The 20,576-nt window shown below is 31.7% G+C and overlaps 1 long non-coding RNA gene across 2 annotated transcripts in view; it reads right to left on the reverse strand.

The window, feature by feature from the left end:
- LOC128987180 (uncharacterized) overlaps positions 1 to 14,145 on the reverse strand; it is a 68,927-nt gene extending 54,782 nt beyond the window's left edge. For both annotated transcript variants that reach the window (XR_008490203.1, XR_008490202.1), the window contains exon 1: positions 14,059 to 14,145. This is a non-coding gene — a long non-coding RNA (uncharacterized LOC128987180). The remainder of the gene's footprint in view (positions 1 to 14,058) is intronic.
- Between the last annotated feature and the right edge of the window lie 6,431 nt (positions 14,146 to 20,576).

The raw sequence follows: 20,576 nt of genomic DNA on the forward strand, positions 1-20,576 counted from the left end.
TAATTGCAACTGGAACCCCCTATTTGACCCCAAGATTTTGGGGGTGGGGGTGGTTTTTGGGAAATCTTCAAATGTAACGGGGGTCGTGTTATACCTCATTTTAACAGTTTTTGAGTCCTGAGTATTTTAGTGGAGAAAACTTTAAATTATCTTCATCCCTATTTACAGGGTGTTCAAAAACGTACAAAAAATATACCTTTGAATTACTTTTCAAAGAGGTGGAATTTCGTGGGGGGGTTCAAATTTTGATAACACTTTAATTGCTAAATGAGATTTCAAAAAACTCTGGTTTTCAACTCGTTCCCTAACTTTTTGCTTATGTTACGCATTTTCAAACTTTTTGAAGTTTGAAAAGCTGTTATCTCAAGATTTTCAAATGGCAACATGGGTTTCATTACAAACCAAATTGTAGCCCTTAAAATTAGCTACGATTTTTGTAGGGTATTTAATGTTTTTGGTATCTTTATGGTTTAAAAAGTTGTAGCGAAATTAGTGTATTTTAATGTTTTATTAAATGGTATTCAAAGGGTTTGCTGTTGTAAATGTGTACGTCTAGGTCTCGAATAAAACTTTACAAAAGGAATCAAAAGCATGATAGCTTAGTTACAAATAGGTAAGTAAAACTTCAGCAATGCCATGAGCTATCACCAATATGATTGATGATCCAATAATCAAGTTTGATCCATCTATCTTGAGCACGACGTGTCTGGACCTGTTTGTGTCATTGACTGAGTTACATCTATTTATTGTTACAATGGTACATTTGAATTGAATCTGCACTAAGCGCAACATTGATGTCTCAGTTTATTATTATTTGTATATTCCTGGAAAGATTTCCTATAATTGTAATTATAGTTACAAGTGTTTTTATCAATATGTATGATTATATTTTAATTGGAAAGTACACTTTGTTGGTTTCATTTGGTTCAATTGTCATGTTTCAACTTGTATGCTATCATCAAAACCATACAACTACAGTACTTATAAAACCGAAGTATAATAATGATATAATAACTATCCTAACAGCTCATACTGTATCCAAGCTAAAAAATTAAATTATCTAAAATAAGTGTGTATGTTCTTTATATTTCTTAAGTTTGCCATAAATATGATGATTGCTTATCATCATCATCATCATTCTAAGCACGCTTAATATGTCCTGCGATTAGATTTTGTATGCGTCATAGACTTATCGACTGTATGTGGTTCTAATGTATGTGGTTTATGATTAGAATTGCATTGCTCTGGTCAATCTTTGAATTACGTCACGACGTCATATGATCAGCAAATTTTGTGTTTGTCCATTCGTTAAGGTTCGATTGGTTTCTTTTGAATCATTAATATATGTAAATTATTGTGGCCAGTTTAACCAGTTTAATCAATATATGTTTACCAAACTCAGTACACCAAACTCAGTTAATCAGGATATTGCTGATTTAAAGTACTGTATAGGCATTGTCATTATGTGTATGCATTTTGTTGTAGCACTGTATGTATGTATACGCGAGGCTTTAAGAAGTATAAAACAGGATGTGGCGTAGCAATAGTGCACTTTAAAAGTAATTGATTAAAAATTAGTATTTATTAAAACTTATACGTGGTATACTAAATTTGGTAATTGTTTTTTTTACTATAGTATCAAACAATACAAACATATCACTTGCTGACCGTCAATCAGCTCAAATGTTTTGTTGAAATTTGGGAAAATTTCATATTTTTACTTATTTAATTTATCCAGAACATAATATAAAGACACGCTATGTTTATAAGCCACCCCTTAGTTCATTAGTACCAACACAGCCGTGTTTCCATAGAAATCAAATTGTAAACAGAATGTAACGTCTCTTTTGCTGGCTTTAACATCTTTAAAAACTCCCCCTGCTTTTATCGAGGTTTGCAAAAGGGTGCGCTTGGTTTTCTAAGGTCTACTCGAATACATTTGAAATACGAAGGTAGGTAAATCTTAAAAGCTTTTTGTAAAAGAGTTAAGTAAAAAATACCGACAGAAACCTAATGCAATCAAACGGTTGCATATGTAATACGGTATTAAATAACTGTGGTAGGTAAATAAATTATTATTATCAATGTATGATATAACGTTAAAGCACTGTTTAATTAGTAAAATTCTAATGACATGAAATTGTTTCTTAATTAAACATTATCTGAATAAACTAATCAGGTCACTGTATGCACCACAACTTAAATACCTCACCAAATCACGAACAACTTTATTATGTTACAAGCTAAAATTCTTGCTGTTGTTTCTCAAAAATAGATGATTATACATAACTCAAAATCATAATTATTACTCATCGAATCTCACAATGTATTACCTTGCATTTATTTTGTTCTCCAAAGTCCTATATCTCTAAATAAATATACTAATAATTAGTAAACTTATCGTCCAGATTGTTTAAATCGCCACAAGTGGTCGTCAGACTTCAACGTAGCACATTGCTGTAGATAATGGCTACTTTCTATGACATATTATAACACAATGCGTTTAACTTAATTCATGAGTCCTTATATGAAAAGTACGAAATCAATTGATATTCTCTGTGTAGAAGGGCAAAGACAATATTCTTATCTCTACTACCAAAAAAACACCCTATACAAAAATTAAATGATTAAGCTCTAAAACTTCAACTTCTTTGGTTGTTAAAAAAATATTTTATTACGCTTTCAATAAAAAAATGAGAACTGAAAATATTGCTTGCAGTTTATTATTTTTTCACATTGTAAAATTAACGTGGTTTTATACAGTAAACCAAGAAGAGAGTTAATATAAAATATTTAAATATGGGTTTCCTAATTAATGATGTTATAATTCATTATTACACCGGTATGGATGTAGTTACGTATTGTTTATACAGAGGAAACAAAGCTGGAAGTATCTACATGATCAAATTATTTGTCAAGAGTTACGTATCTTCCAATATCTATCAAGACTAAGTCTTGCATTGCTCTCATAAAGGAAACCGGAAAACTCTTCGACTTTGAAGCCATTGAATAATGTAAATAAATCGGTTATTAAATAGGCCTAAGAATTGTAAATAACCTATATTGAGGATCACACAGTTAAGTACGTTTACTTTTTAAGCTGATATTATACGTCATTTATAGTACATAATTATAAATATTTCAAACTATTCTTCTTTTTAAACAAATCATACCTTAGACTTATGTATGGTTCTATAAGTAGTTATTTAAACATCATATTTAATGTCATTAAAATAACATCAATGAACTTATGTCAAAGGTCAATTCACATTATCTTTGCTTGAATTATATCATAAAATAAAACTATATGGATGGGTTTTTAGTAACCAATTACTTTAAAGCTTTGTAAAAGTCACACTTTTGTATATATTATAATACCATTACAACAATTGCAGTAGCGATTTTTTTTACTAAAAATATTTTAAACTTCATTAGAGGTTTAATACCTTCGATCAAATATATAATGAAACGTGTTATACAGTACTTGTGTTATACAGTTATGTATACGTCAAATTCACTAAAGTTCAGTCACTGAATACAACTGCGAGCTACCTTATTCCATTGTAAAACATAAGTCCCTTGCAACGGTTGAAAAAAGGCGAAAAATGACATTCTGGCTTTAATAAAAATACAACAGAGAGTAAAGCCCGGATTATAGGTTAAACCCCTCCAGTCAGATAAGTCTTTACACTGGGTGAACGTATCCCGCATCAGCAACAGTCCGTCGGATATATTAAAGAATGAATTTTGTGATAGTACTTCGATTTAGTGGCAAATATTTTTATTTCCTCCTTGTACGTTAAGCTGTTTTTCCGTAATCAATTTGAGACACCTCTCGTGGTTGTATAATTAAATTAATGTCATATATAATTTTGTTTATGTTTCTGTTATTTTACTGTACAGTTGAATTTATTTTATGTTTTAGCTGACAACCTAACAGGCGGTAAATATTGCAGGCTTATTTATAATAACAGTACTACGTTATCTATAAAGCACGGTTTACAATTTCATATACAAAAAGCCTTTAACAAGGTGTTCAGTTTGAATGCAGATTTAGTGGTACTTTATTTAATTACTGGGTCAAAATCCATTATTTGCCCACAACTCCAAATTTTTTTAATAAACCTTTACTATTATTTATACCATTAGTAAGGTTAGTAGACAGGAATGTAAACGAGCCTTTCAATAAACACAACAATCACATGGTTACATAATTTAACAGCTATATCGTTTAAGTCGTATAGGTATATATAGTTCAATAACAAAGGTACTATGGAATGGTTCCCAAGTAGTTGGACGACCTAATGATTTATCACCAATATATGATTGATGACTCAGTAATCGAGTTTGATCCATCTATCATGAGCGAGACGTGTCTGAACCTGTTTGTGTCATTGACTGACTGAACTAAAGATGTTATCACATCTGTAGTTTATACATATGTAGAATCGTGTCTGATATAGAAGTCAATTTATTCGAGTCACATTTCTCATGTTCTTAAGAATATTAAAAACAAATTAACGGTGTAATCGTAAATACTGTTGATGCAACCAGCGAAGATGCAACACATTTGTTAAATTATGTTGTTAATATGTTTTAGAGAATTTTAATAAGACAAATAAAATATCGGTATCAGCAATCTGACACATACTTTCTCCCAAAAGCTTGTCAAGAACCTTTATCATGGGTAGGAGTAACTATGATAGTTTATATTCACAAAAGATGCAATAACTTTTGAACCGTAATTGTTACAGCAATTTGGGGGTGGCCCTATATTGTTTAGAATTATAAGGACCATAACAAATTAATTTTATAGTTTATTTTTGTATAATTATTTTGTTTTGATAACCTTCGTTATTAATAAAATCAGATTTTTTATTATTTTGTGGGAAATTAACACTTTTAGTGGGGTCTAAAAGCTGCATATGATGGCAGAATATTTCAGTTCTGGCAGAGAGGCTGCAATTTTAGGTGGTTATAGTATACAAGTTTCTGAACCTAAAACCGCCCAGACCCCAATTTTTAAGGACCTCGGTCGTCCGTAATGACGTCATCAAAATGGCGGCCGTAAGAGGATGCTGGGTCCCCATGAATTGGCTATAATGACCGAATGCCTGAACCGATTTTCATGAAATTTGGCACACAAGTGCTTGAATACATTATCTCGGCCTGGGTTGAAAATGGTCAAGTTTCATCAAAGTCATTTCAAAATGGCGGCTGTTCAAAACTAAACAAAATTATGAGGAAAATAATTGTGAATTGTTTTATACAGGGTGAGTTTCAAATGAGTTCCCCCCCCCTCTACTTTTTTATACATTTCTTATGATATCAACTCCGAACCAGGTCAGATAATTGTAGAGTAGCGAGTACTTCATTTTGACTTGGTTTTATTTTATCCGTTTTTTGTTATCAAGCTTTCTTGATAAAATATAACAATTATTTTGATTTAAAATGTCAATATTTCAAAAACCAAATATGACAATGAAAAACGGATTGCGGCATTGAATTCAACATAAATAAGTAGTTCACAATGATGGGTCACAACACCACCTTCATATTTAAAATAATTTATCACACTTCAAAATGGCGGATCCAAGATGGCGGCTGAAAAAAATACATCCGTCATAACTGAGTGAAAATAGGTCAACAATGAATGGTGGTGTCCACTTATCTTTATCTAGCACTATTTTGAGATTATGGCCTTAGTTTGTAAATGCACAATGTTATAATGGACTAAAAATAACGTTATAAAAAGTTCTCATAACTTTAGAATGGATCAACATTCTTTTAAACGGATTGCAGCATCGTATTTAGCGTAAAAGTCTTGTTTGAAACGAAGGGTCACAACCCTACCTTTACATTTGAAAAAATAACTTTTTATCCAAAATGGCGGATCCAAGATGGCGGCCAAAAATTTAAACCCAGTCAAAATGAAGTACTTACTACACTAGAATGATCTGACATGGTTTAAAGTTGATAGCTTAAGAAATGTATAAAAAAGTATGGGGGGAACTCATTTAAAACTCACCCTGTATAAAACAATTCACAATTATTTTCCTCATAATTTTGTTTAGTTTTGAACAGCCGCCATTTTGAAATGACTTGATGAAACTTGACCATTTTCAACCCAGGCCGAGATAATGTATTCAAGCACTTGTGTGCCAAATTTCATGAAAATCGGTTTAGGCATTCGGTCATTATAGCCAATTCATGGGGACCCAGCATCCTCTTACGGCCGCCATTTTGATGACGTCATTACGGACGACCGAGGTCCTTAAAAATTGGGGTCTGGGCGGTTTTAGGTTCAGAAACATGTATACTATAACCACCTAAAATTGCAGCCTCTCTGCCAGAACTCTCTGCTACCCAACCTGACTATTTACGGAAATGGGATTTGTACCATTTTGTTCAGAATTTAAAGGACTATAAAATAATACATTTGTATCAAGATCGTTTTGGGCCATTTTTAATAAAATCTGCTTTTTCCGTTATTTTATGGGTTTTATGCAAAAATCACCGTTAAAAAGTTTAAGAAAAAAATAAAAAAAGACCTAGAGATACCATGAATACCCTACATACCAAATTTCATCAAAATCGGACAACAGGTGTGGTCAGTAGTTCTGTACACATCCACACATACACACACACAGACATCACTTCGAAAACCACTTTTTTTTGGGTTCAGGGGGAACCAAAATGGATATATCCACTCAAAACTCAAACCAAAAAATTTTGACTAAACCATGCTTTCTCCATATGTACCAGGGGGAGAAAATAAAAATAAAAACGGGTTGAAACTGGAAATTAATCACTCAAATTAAAGATTTTAATCCAAAACATCAAGAATAGTCAAAAGTAAACGTGCTGAGAGGATGAAACATCTGGCATTTAAATAAAAATAAGTTATGAAATTGTGGACCAATTCAATTAAGTTGTAATATAATTATTTTTTGTTTCGGAGAAAATATTCATTTCAAATTTATATGTAACTGAATACTTTGTAAAATAGAGTGAGAGACAGGTATTTCCACATGCCCTTCATTCTTTGAGGAATGTAAAATCTCTTCCGTTATTTATAACAAGGTTAACAGCACTCCTGCAATTCCAAAGAGGCTTTTAGTGGTTACAGTTTCATGTTCACCTGTTAACGGAAATATTACTTCAAAATGTGACATTTTTCATCATACTTATTTAAATATTACAACTGACCAACAATAAGTAAAACAAACCTTTTCTGCACGGGACTATTTAGACTGCGTACCCTTTTAAGGATAATTATAAATTAACAGTGATGACTACTAATGGTTTTAGAATTTTGCTTATTAAATAAATCGATTTAAAACTATAAATAGGTATAACACTATAGATAATTCACTTTTATAGGAATCCCCTCGAATTTCTCTCAAATTTACCTTTATACCAATACAGAGGTCCATGAAGTTAGCGTACAAATATTAGCGTACGCACTTGGTAAATTTGAAAAAAATGTGCTGGCAATTCAAATCAATCAATTCAATATAATTTTTTCGTAATATATCCATATAATTTCTTCTCATTTCATATAACATTCCGGTTTAAATCCTTCAACCCATTTTATCATATGAAATAGCAGCCAACCTTCTGACATAGGTATTAAAATCCGATAGTAAGTAAAAGTCTGGATTATAGATCTGAATTTTAAATCCCTCCTGTCATTTAATCTGTTATGCTATCGGATCCTATTCCGTATTGATGTGGCCATGTGTCTGGAAAAAGATTAAATTAATTCTTCCTATTTCCATAACTCGGAACTTTAATTTAAGTAGGCACTACTCTTGAAGAATACAAATAATCATTTTTTAAGTAATTTTTATTTACAAACTAACATAAATCAATAAAACAAATTATTAAATATTTTTAACAAGGGTGTTAAACAAAATTGACAATAATAGCTATTTATGTTTAAACTTAAATTTAAGTATATTTACTCAGACATTCGTACACTATCAAATAGATAATGTGTATTAATTTGGCAAAAAGTATAAAACACTTGGCAAAAACACAAACTAGGAAGAATTTTGACACTCACGTTTAAAACCCAACAAATTTTACTTTATGACAGCAACACATTCATTTTGTTGTTTATGTTTATGTCAAGTTTGTAGTTTGCCTTTTAGTAGTGGTACTGCACACACTAGTTGTCATTCAATCTACAATGACCACACTAACATGCCGCAAGAGATTAGGTAGTTGCAACACTTCACTGATTTAACAGCAATATAAGACTGATGATTCGGTAATCGAGTTTTATCAATCCATCAAGAGGACGACGTGTCAGAACCTGTGTGTGTCATTGACTGAGTGAACTGAAAATGTTACAATCCCATCTGCAACTTTGACCCACCTTCCTCGTACCTATACGTATGGACTTAGAATTTAGCACAATATTTATTGCTCCTAAAAAACACACGTTTTACATTTTATTGTAACATAATATCAAATTGGGATGAAGAGAATTTGATTTTTAATTCATCATTACGTAATAAAGGGTACTCATATCCAGCATCTATTTAATCTCCAGCATGCAAAAGTAGACAGTGATAAATAACTAAGACTTAAATGAATGTTTTTAAAACAGTTGAACAATAAATGACGTTGAAATTCAAGGAGTAAAGTGATTGCGCCATTTTTTCAATGTTAAAAATGTTTAAATTTTTAAGATAAAATAAGTTTTTGAAAATCTTTTAGGTTGTAGACATCTTGTAAACGTATAATGTTCTGATTATTTACACCATTTCAAAAATAATCTGCACCGTATGAGATTTTGTTTTATATAGGTATATACAGGGTGATTACCGAGAAACGCATGGTTTTCAAATAACGAGTACTCAGGCAATTCAGAGAAAAAAATGTATTTATGAAAGGAAAATCAGTGTACACAATATGCAATTTCAGAATAAAACTACTTACAGTTTAGTGTTTAAAAATTACATCTCTAATATGGTCACCTTCTGCTTGGTATGGAATTCCTTCATCAAACATTCCCTACAAGAGTTTTCACACGTTTTGGTGATATCACTTGCCCTTCTCACTCACCGGATAATACTCGTACAATTCCAGATTTCTTTCTATGGGTTTTTTTTATCTAGAGTTTACATAAACAAACCTCAAACATTACAGGAACTTAAAGAAGCTATTCGTCAGGAAATCTACGCCATTCCTACGGACATGTTAGGAAAATCCGTAGCAAGTTTTAAGGAACGCCTTCAACACTGTATCCAAGCAGAAGGCGACCACCATGGAGATGTAATTTTCAAACACTAAATCCTAAGTAATTATACTCTGAAATTGCATATTGTGTACACTGTTTTTCCACTCATAAATATATTTTTTTCTCTGAATTGCCTGAATACTCGTTATTTTAAAAACATGCGTTTATCGGTAATCGCCCTGTAGCTATATTGGTGAGATAGCGACGATCAACAGTTTGAGATAAATTAGATTTTAGTTCATATTATATAAAACTGAATAGGGTACTACTTGTAAAATAGAGGGGGAGCTGGGTATATCCACATACCTCTTGTTGTTTGAAGAATGTAACATCTCTTCCGCTATCTTTAACAAGGTTAACAATCTCCTCGTTGCTTTCAGTGAAATCTGCAATCTCATGTTTTTGTAAGCTAACATAAAAGTTGAGGTAATATTTTTTCTAAAATCTGTTATGAAATAATTATTATTCCTCAAAAGGGACAAATTTAAATTTTGCTATTTTCATTTATTGTTCTTATTTTAACAAATGTTTAATATATTTTTTGTAAACAAAATTTAAATACAACATAAAATGTTAACTATTTGTATTATTCGCTATCAAATCCACACTTAAGTTCTTGCGTATTAAATATAATTTATCTTTGTCTAACTATCACTGCCAATATACTGTAGAATATAAGATTATCTTTATAAACTACAATTTATCTTTAATAATATTTAAAAATCCAACAAAATATCCTTATGGTTTAAAATATAAGGAACACTAGCTATCTTAACCTCATATAATTTGAAAGTGGGTCTGTAAAATAAAGTTTCGAAGTCGGCGTAAGAGCCTGGAACACGCTAGTACTCCAGGAAATTGATATTGATATTGCATTATAACTGGAACGCTTACTGTACTTCGGTTTCCTGGCCCAATAACCTAGACCTAGACTTTTCCCACCAAACCTCTAGTAACAAAGTCTTCTTTCGATCATAAAATAAATAATAAATAAATAAAAAATAAAAATATTACCTGTCAATTTGTAGTTTTATTCAGTTTTATTACTTTTTTTAATACTCCGTGAAAGAAATCTATTTGATATGACAGACGCCTTAGTCTATTATCCTTTTCATGTGAATGTAGGTGTATTTTTCTGTTCTATTGGTTAGAATAATAATATCTTCCTTCCACTTATTTAAGCTAGATACGGTTAAAATTTTTTACTTAACTGTGAGAAAATTTACGGCAATGCGAAACGTTCCTTAATGAAGGGAAATATTAAACAGGAAAACCGTCAAATTTCTGACCGTAACCAATGCTATTTCCATTTTCTGAAACCCCTGAAAATGTAGAAGTCCCTTCCTATTAATATTTTAACACGCTTGTGTTATATGTGTTACGTGTTGATTTCAATATTTAAAATGATGGTAAACCAAATGTGATTCCACATTTTATTACAAATTGAAATTGCCTCCAGCGTACGAATAATCCGTATTTAGAAAAAGAGACTTCCTGTCAATTTTTCTTATCAAGTTTTCAAACAGATTTTCATCAAGATATTGGATTTGAGAGAGACCGGGTGTCGGGTGAATACTAAGATCCAGCAAGGGTTTGACGGGCTCGGGGCGATGATTTGCCTTTGCTCACTTTGAAACAGACGGCAGATTGCAGACCTCCGTGATCCCCAGTCAAGATTAGAGGAAGAGGGTTTGCTTAAACCGTCTACACAGTCTGTATGCATCTCAGATTCATCACATTTCATGTTTATGATATAATAAAAATAACTATTACGGGATAAATGAAATTGCGCTAGTAAAATACTTAGTACGAATTGTGTGTTTTTTTTTTCAAATCGCTTAACTGCTGATGTTAAATATAACGGTTTATTAAATCGAATGGCTGAAATTCATTAACTAAAACCACTAAGCAATCTACTAATTATTTTCAAAACCACTATAGTCTTACATTGATAATTGACTAATTATGAATTTACCTTACGCCTGACACTACCATGGATTTAAATTCTGAATGGAATGCGAAATTATTATTTCAATGTATTAGTGTCATTTATTAAACTACTCGCATGGTGAAATTAATAAGGATAATTATAATAGTTATTTAATAACAGTATACGTCTCTTCATTCAAGATTTGAAAACTGGAATTTTTTAACTTTCCTATTAAAACAACCAAATCGTTTGACTGTACAAATGATACTACGGAAACAGAGTATAACGTATTGTTAGTTACATTACATTTAAGAGACATTATAGTGATACAAAGCATTCAAGAAAACTCCAATATCAATATCAATTTCGCAAAGTACTTGCATGCTTTGGGCGCTTTACCCCAATTTCGTAACTTTATTTTACTGACCCACTTCTATACTGTTCACAGATTACTTTCAAAACTCCACCCATTTATAAATCATTTGGACAAGTGACTTGCATTTTTTTTTTATTTTTGATTTTGGTTTGATCAAACACTACTAAGAATTGTCAACGGATTAAATATTAGTATACAGGGTTAGGCAAAGGTCTGGAACTCCCCAGTTAACTTTTTAACGCGTTTGCCGTAGGAAAACCAAACTCGGCACATATTTACAACATAAGAAATTAAACTTTTTCATAAAAGTTACAGCTTTGCCCCAGCCCCCAAAATGGGGTATTTTGGGGACAGTCCCAAATTTTCAAATGTAAACACCCATCATGTGACCCCTCATTTTAAAGGGTTTATCAAGGAGAATTGAATTGCGCAATTCAGAGGTCAATATCACACCCCTAATCAAATTGGCAACAATTTTAATTTAAGATGAGCAAGCAAGATAAAGTCTGCACACCCCCAGTGAACTTAATAACGTGTAGCAGCGGGAAAACCAAACCCGGCACATGTTAAAAAAAATCACTTTTTCATTAAACTTAAAACTTGCTTCCGGCCCCCAAAACGATGTATTAAGGGGGCAGGGCCAAATTTTCAAATGTAAACACCTGTCATGTGAACCCTCATTTTAAAGGGTTTCTCAAGACAAATTAAATGGCGCAAACTAGAGGTCAATATCGCACCCCTAATCAAATGGTTGCCATTTTGATTAGTGGTGTGATATTGACCTCTGGTTTGCGCCATTTAATTTCTTTTGATATACGCTTTAAAATGAGGGGTCACATGATAGGTGTTTCCATTTGGAAATTTGGGGCTGCCCCCAAATACACCAATTGGGGGCCGGGGAAATTTGTAACTTTGATGAAAAAGTGCGATTTCTTATGTTGTAAATATGTGCCGAGTTTGGTTTTCCTACTGCAACGCGTTAAAAAGTTAACTGGGGGATTCCAGACTTTTGCCTAACCCTGTATAAGGCCAAACAGTTTGTCAGGCCATTCCTGACCAGTATGTTTGGGCAATTCGTGATTGGCTATTAATTGATGATAGTTTACATAGGTCTACGACAAAAACAATTAGGGCCGAAGTTGAAGACAATACTGACGTCAAAAAAAACTTATAATTTGTAAAAAATGTGTTTGACTTTTTTTAAGTGAGGAACTACGAATTTATTTTATTTAGTGTTTAAAAGTTTCGTCTGCATTTTTCAAACAAACTGTTCTCTGCAATATTTTTAGTATTGTCAAATAGTGTACTTACTTTTTAAGAGAACATCTTGTATAATGTTGTTAGTTGAGTAGAGTACAGAAAAATTCAAAACTGCAGTTGCAGTTAAACTGCAGTTAATGCAGTTGCGAAGTTAGGGAAAGATTTGACTGTTTAAGTTTCTACCGCAGGAAATGATGGAATCTAAAAGAATAAATATTCTAACAAAAAACATGTAAGCTGATTCAACCAATTAATCGTTGAACTGTGATTGAGTTAAACTCTATTAAACTATAAAAACATTTTTTGTCCTAAAATATAGCACTTACCACAGACTGGCCAAAAGGTCTTCTCTAGGTGAGGGATGAATCCCAGAAAGGTGCTTTTAAGTTAGATTTTTTCAGAATATTAAATTGTACCAATATCAAGAACAAATTGTATAGATAAATTATTTTAGTTTGAAGTATAAACATGTTTATAGTGTTGTAAACAATACAAACATATAAATACATTTAATGATTGGTAATTAATGTTAACAAGGCACTGTGAACTATGTTCTAAAAAACGCCTTTCAAATTACAATTATTTGCCTAAAAAGTTTGGTTATTATTGGTGATACATGGCTGGGAATAAGTAAAGCTCCAATAGCAATTGAAAAATATTTAAACAAAGATACAAAACCTGTCTGATATAATCCAACTAAATAAAAATCAAGTGTTTTCTATGCCGAAATAATTATTCTCTTTAATATGATAATGTAATGGTTTCTGTATTTTTAAATTAATATTAACTTGAGTAATAATATTAGCAAAAATAAAATGTTGGTACGACCTCAATTATTATTATTTTTATTTAAAATTTTCTTCCGTTTTATAATAATTGAAAAAACCCTTTTATTTTGCCTTAAAATTTGATTTCGCTTACATTTAAAGACAAAAAAATAAATGTAGATAGAGATGTTTTTAAATTGACAGAAAGATTTAAGAAAATTGACAAGTAGAGTATCGTATAAAAAAATCATTGTGCAAAAGATTGTAATTTAACGCATTATTACTGTAGTTTAAAATTACTTAATTTATAGAAAATAAAGCCCAAAACTTATAAACATATATCACCCACGGTGAATGCTAACCTACATTCCGCTTCGAACCAATATGGAGCACAGATACCACGGCGTTTTGGTCTGTTGGTGCAGGCACTACTTACAATTCAACACATAACATAATATATATGATCGCGCCTTACCAGTATCCACGCAGCACGCACTACACTCACCACTACAAGTCAGCACTGCCTGCACACCGATGACGTCACAGACACCCGCACTGTAACAATGCTCGATGCTACTGAGCTCTGAGTGGCGCCCTCGTCAGGGTTGCCACCCTCGCAAACCTATATTTCCCTCCCTCCCCCAATTTTCCCTTCTATTTACTGGAACCGAACAGGTGTTGAGGGTGCTTTCACGGTATTGTTTATTGATTCCGTCTCCCAAAATGACACACGATGGTGTTAATTAGATCACCAGTCAGAGTTTGGTTGTTCACACTTCCCTCTCGTGTTCTCGATTCCAATGTTTCTCACACAAACACTCTTCCTATTTTATAATATTAAAAATAATTAGGATCAACAATACTCTTATAGTGTTGCATGACATTTAATAGAGATGGTATCGTATATTTTGTATAATAAATTCATTCAAAATCTGTATGTAATAATTATGAAATCTGTCATATAAATTAAAGTGAGAGACTATAAAATGCACATAATCAACGTAAGTAGGGCTAAAACTGCAAAAAAGTATAAAGTAATTTAAAAGAAAGACATCAACACAAAACATTATCTTGACTGAGCTCACCTGGGATGTTCAGCTATTGAACTTATAATTTAACACTTTTGTATTAATTACGCCTACTATCTCGGAAACGCGTTTGGCAGCAATCAGGTTAATATACTTGTCTGTTTGAGACTCCACACTAAAATCTGGAATCATCAATTTAAAAAAATAATTTATGATTGATTATTTCTTATTACTATAGGCATATCGCAGTGTAGAAGTAATTTTAATCGGGTCTACTACTTTCAAAGAATATTTATTTCAACCAACCAACTGTGAGGTCACATATCTGTATTCCTATCTTGTAAAGAATGCCTGGATGAAATAATCATTCTTGGAAAATTAGGTTCACTGCGCCAGTTGGGAAGCTGTGACTAACGTCAGAATTTATACACTTGTTTAACACTCGACCCAAAATTACAAGTACTGTCACTGCTCTTAAGCTAATACATTGGTAACCCTGTCTGTTTTACTTCATTGCTGATTGATTTATATGCATTGTTGCACACAACTTATTTATGAGGGTTAGTGTTATTGGGAATTTATTGGAAATAAAACTCGACATGGCATTTCCCTAACATTGAAGAGTTAGAATAGTCTTAATATGTTGAAAGTAAATCGTTGTTTTTGTGCCAATAAAATAAGTTTCCAGGTATGATTCCAGTACCAAATAAATCAATATACAAATTTAAGGCAACTGAATCAGAATTTAAGGAAAACATGAATCTGTAAACTTTCTTTAAATTCAGATTTGGCTCCCTTAAATTTCTACATTTCAATAATAGGTGATTTACTAGGTACTGGAATCACACATGGAAACATGATTTCTAATCTTTCTTGGTACAAAACCAATTACTTACTTTTAACGTATTATTCTAATTCTTCGAGATTGGGGAAACGCCATGTTGAAGTCTTATTTACAATGAATTTCCAATAGGTAACACTAAACGTCATAAATAATTTAAGCAACAACGCATGTCAGCTTAGAAATTAAGAAAAGGGATGTCAAAATAAAAGTTTGTTTTATCACAAAATTATTTCTTACAGTACTTTTAATTTGAGTTGCGTAAAAAAACACCCTGTATTTCTATTATTTAAAACAATCAGAAAATGTCCAGTATTTTTTAAATATATAAATAGGCAAAAGAACACAGGATACAGTTTGCAAGTCAAATTACAGTTTACATTATCTCTTTTTTTCACCCAATAGACACCAGATTTTCACATCAAGGAACCCTTTGAACTGATGATCATTGAAGCCATTCTTCCATGATTGTAATTTTCAACCTTTTATCATAAGGATCCTTGATAATTTTGTAATCTCCCGTTTTTTTGGTGAGTAAAAACATCAAAATTTGCAGCTTAAAACCAGCCTGAATTATTATTAGCCGTGCTTAATTTTTATTTTCTTTGGTGTCAAGTGAAATAAAATGATACTAAAATATAGCTACCATATCAAATCTCAGGAAATATTACTTTCGTATTCAAACAAAATCTCATCTAATGGGACCAAAGGTGAAGGTAGGCCACACTGTGTATACAAAAGATGCTTACCGTATCTCTTAATCCATGTATAACAATCTTTGTGATAATAGTGCCAATTTCAGTCTGAAACCGGTTTCGAAGTTGAAAACCTAGAATGTATTTTTTCCTAAGATGAGATACTGGGCGAAATAAGCCACTCATTGCTTACGAAATGAATAAACGAGCTGTAAAAGTAGACACGAATTGAAGCCTTCCAATCTCATTCTGCAGTCTTCAACAAAACAAATGGGACAGCTTGCAAGGCTTCTTGAATGGGATTTGTTCAATGGATGACTTCATTGTAGCACGATACATTGCTTTAAGCAATACATTGATCGGAATTGGATCAAACCTGAAGTCAGAGTAAGATATTTAGTCTCACTGTGAAACTGTTATTTATCACTTCCCTTCGTTACCTTTCCTCAACATTCATCATGATTAACACCATATACGCCTATGATTCTCGTAACACTATAACTGTATGTCTCCTCAGTGTACGAATAATAAGGCACCTTCCTCAAAAGTTTAATGGGATTAAAACTATTACTTTAAAATTATTATAACTGTATATTACTTCGCGTACACAACCATACCTCTTAGAGACATTTTTCTTCATTAATAGGCTATTATGTACTACTGCAGGCGAAATATTTTTTATTTTAAGATTATGACATCATTTTAAGGAATTGTTTCAATGCCTTATTTTTGATTTTTTTATATTAGTAAAATCAAATTAAATTATAAAATAAATTTCGGAGTGCTTAGAATGAATAAAAAACCTACTGCTTTACACGTAAAGCTAAAAACAACTGTTACCACCTAAGTAAGGCGTTAGGATAGCAAGCTATTTTCTGGTGAAACCGTGCGTTGATAAAAGCACAATCTTGAACGACCCTTACGTAGCGTATACAATAAGGGTAGTGAAGTGTGTAGAAGGGGTAGTGGTGGGCCTTTAACGAATATGCAAACTGCCAAAGAGGCAAATGTAGGGAGGGAAGGAGGTATCGTCACCGATCGTCACTCGTCAGAGTTAATGTTTAGTAAAATTATAACTAAATTGAGAACAAGTAGTTTTCTATTTATGTTTGCGTTGAAAAATGAATAGATTAGTATGAGTTTTTTGTTATGTTTATTTATAACAACAAAAGTAATGATATTTATTAGCTTTACTAAAATTCATACTTTAAACTATTTCTTTTAATATGACTTGTTATAGTTGTAATAAGTCATGAACTAAATTACTAACTACTAAGTTAACTCTTTCTGTTTTGTAAATATCTGCTTTAACCAAATATAACCATTTTTTGGTGAAGCACATTTAACTTAAAAACAGTACATGGTAAATATTATTTTCAAGTATATTGCAAAATTGTTTTAGCCACACAATTTTAAGAGGGTCAGTTATAAGCTCTGTTTATAGCTGAAACATCAGTGTTTAAATGAGCATCTGGTCGTTCATTATACGGACCAAAAACAGCGCCATGTCATCAAAGAGAACTACTTTCAAAACATTCAGCGTAAAATGAAACGCTTTACGCTTTGATACCATTTATGTCATCGTTTTAATTTATCCGTGCAGCTTTCATGCGATGGCACAAAACTCATTAACCAACTTAATCGGGCAATCGAATGTGAAATCATCAAAGACTAGTTTATTTTGAACTTAACCGAAATATGAATCATTACTGTCTATTTGATTTGTCTAATTCAGTAATTGGCATTTTCAAAAAAAGGTTAATTTAGATAGGATACATTATAGTACATTCTTGAGTTAATTTTGTATTCAAAGAAATCTCCAGGCATCAACATGTAATATACATAATTTCGACTCTTGGTCCTGAAGTTGGTCTATTAAGTTGACAAGAAAAAAAGGAGGTCACTTATCTTTTCTCATCTACATCAGCAGAAGTGAGCTGGGTCTCTCCTGTATTAAGAGTCATAAATAAAAGTGTTTAAAGACCAGTCGTTGATTAAGTTATCTATGCCATCTAGACTCACGTTGTATAAAGTGCCTCACTTAATTAGTTGTAAACTGCAGGATATAGAATAGAACTCAAAGAAATTTAGTATGGAAGTCACTTTGACGGTTTGAAAAAAAAATCCGTCTAAAACTCTCGAACTGTTATGTACCTTGTTTCTTAAGGAAACTTAAACCCAGTAAAAGTATGAAAGCTCACAGATTTAATAAATCAGTGTACACATGTGGCTGTAGATGGAATAATCAATTTTAACTCGTTACCAATGTATTTAATAAGTTTTTAAAATTATTTTCTTGCATCTTTATCTGGTTGCACTGCATTCGTATACAATCCCATAGTCATTATTTATATTATGTAATATTGTATTAAATTAAAAACGTATTTTTTATGGAGGGTTCCTATATAATGGAGTAAAACGTTACCTCATGCAAACAGAAATGTAATTCAATATCCTATACTGTTACAAATTGTTAATGTAGACAAATGTATATACTCTGCATTGCAACAAAGCATACATAAAAGTTGTATGCTGTGCTGTCCCATTCATTCAGCAGAATGTAGTGTGTGGTAAGCGTGCGCGGTGAATTATTGATTACAACAGTAGTGCCAACTGGAACACTAACCTAGGAATTCCCTTTTGGATAATCTGAGTGAGAATCGCATTATGCAACTGTGGATATTATCATACTCAACCTGAATATAAACTCTCGTTTTGTTATTAATCCAAAGATTAAATGTTTATTAGTTCAAAATAAACATAAACAAAATATTCAATGTCCAAAAGATCAACTTTTGTATACCTAAAAAAACTTTCAGACGGAAATAGCATTATTTTTAGTTCAAAACTATTAAATAAAAGATTAGTTAACTCGAGTTAATCAGACAAAAAATATGTGGGTTGTTATTTTACACGGTTAGTATTCAGTAAATTGGTGTTCATTCGCAATTGTGTTTACAACATATAGTCTATTTCTAGTACTATATTTAGTACTATTTCATGGAATCATTTTTGTATGGAATAAAAATAGAAAAAATTAATCATTTCTGAAAACTAACTGTGGGCATTTACAAAGGTCCAGGCAGAAAGAAATTAAGAATATAAAAAAACTTGAGATAGTATTGGTACCACGTTCGTTGTTAAGAAATTAGCAAAGTAAGACATATTAGCCGTCTATAGTAAATTTGCTTGTTATAGTTAAATACTTGCCTGTTTTTAATCTACTCTAGCTTTAAGACCTCACAGTTTACCATTTAAGTCCTCACATATTAAATATGTATAAATGATACATATTGCATATAATATATAAGTGATATATATCATATTATAAACTTTTTACAACTTGTTTATATTGAATAATTAATTGCACTATATGGTAAAACTTGCTCTTTTTTTACAGGTATCACAGAGAAAAGTTGTATTTTGATAACTATACTTTGTTCTAGCCTGAAATAATGTTTATTTCACGTGTTTAAGTTTGCATTTTAAAATTTTTTCCACAGAATAAAACACATATTCTAAAAACAATATATTGATGTCAAGAGATAAGCAGAACACCAGTTGTTAATTACAACCAAAAACTGCTTTGCGTGCGAGGCCAGTATAAATACGTTAACAGGTAATCAGATTTGGCCCAAGGGGTGTCTGTACCAATTAGTTGTGCTTTTCTGTTCAACCACTTGTTAAGAGTTGTTTGGATTATACCAGTGGCAATTGCAGCCTAAGCAATTATGTTACCCGTTTAAATGCTCTATATTAATATCACGGTTCTATCGATATGTATTTGAAGTGAAAGTGTAAATATAATAAATTTGTTTGAGTCTCTTCATTTAAGGACGGTATATTTTATAGCTATTCTATACAAATTATGAGTATTTATACTGTTAATGACGTAGAATGCAGGTTTTCCATCTGAAATATGTACCTTTAGTTTTACACGTTTATTTAGACGTTCTTGCCGAGTACTTGGGTCTTGGTATCAATGAATTCAAGAGACAAAACGACTTAAATAAAACATTTATATATATATAATAACAATATAACAATAAATTTATATATTTAACAATGAAATTATAACAGTGTACATGTTTAGTTTATGAATTATAATGTATTTTTATCTCAATCTGATTACAACATTTTAGTAAATCACCAATTGTAAAAAAAAATGCTCACGCCTATCACAGCCAGATAAAAATACACAATACACAAAATAATTACGTTAGTGTGATAAACAATATACAATAAAAATGGTATGCGAAATGGCTATTTATAATTTTCATCATATAGCCCAATGTATTCCAATCGTGTTGGTATGTTGGGTGGCCGCAATTATTCGATCTTGCACTTATTTGAATTACTAAATAAATGGGAATCGAGCTTCCGCACCGTCATTTGGCCACGCAATAGTTCTATGACAAATATGAAAATC

Source organism: Macrosteles quadrilineatus, unplaced genomic scaffold (genome assembly GCF_028750875.1).
Source record: "Macrosteles quadrilineatus isolate MER2022 unplaced genomic scaffold, UCM_ALF_1.0 Scaffold_2__2_contigs__length_208266976, whole genome shotgun sequence".
NCBI lineage: Eukaryota > Metazoa > Arthropoda > Insecta > Hemiptera > Cicadellidae > Macrosteles > Macrosteles quadrilineatus.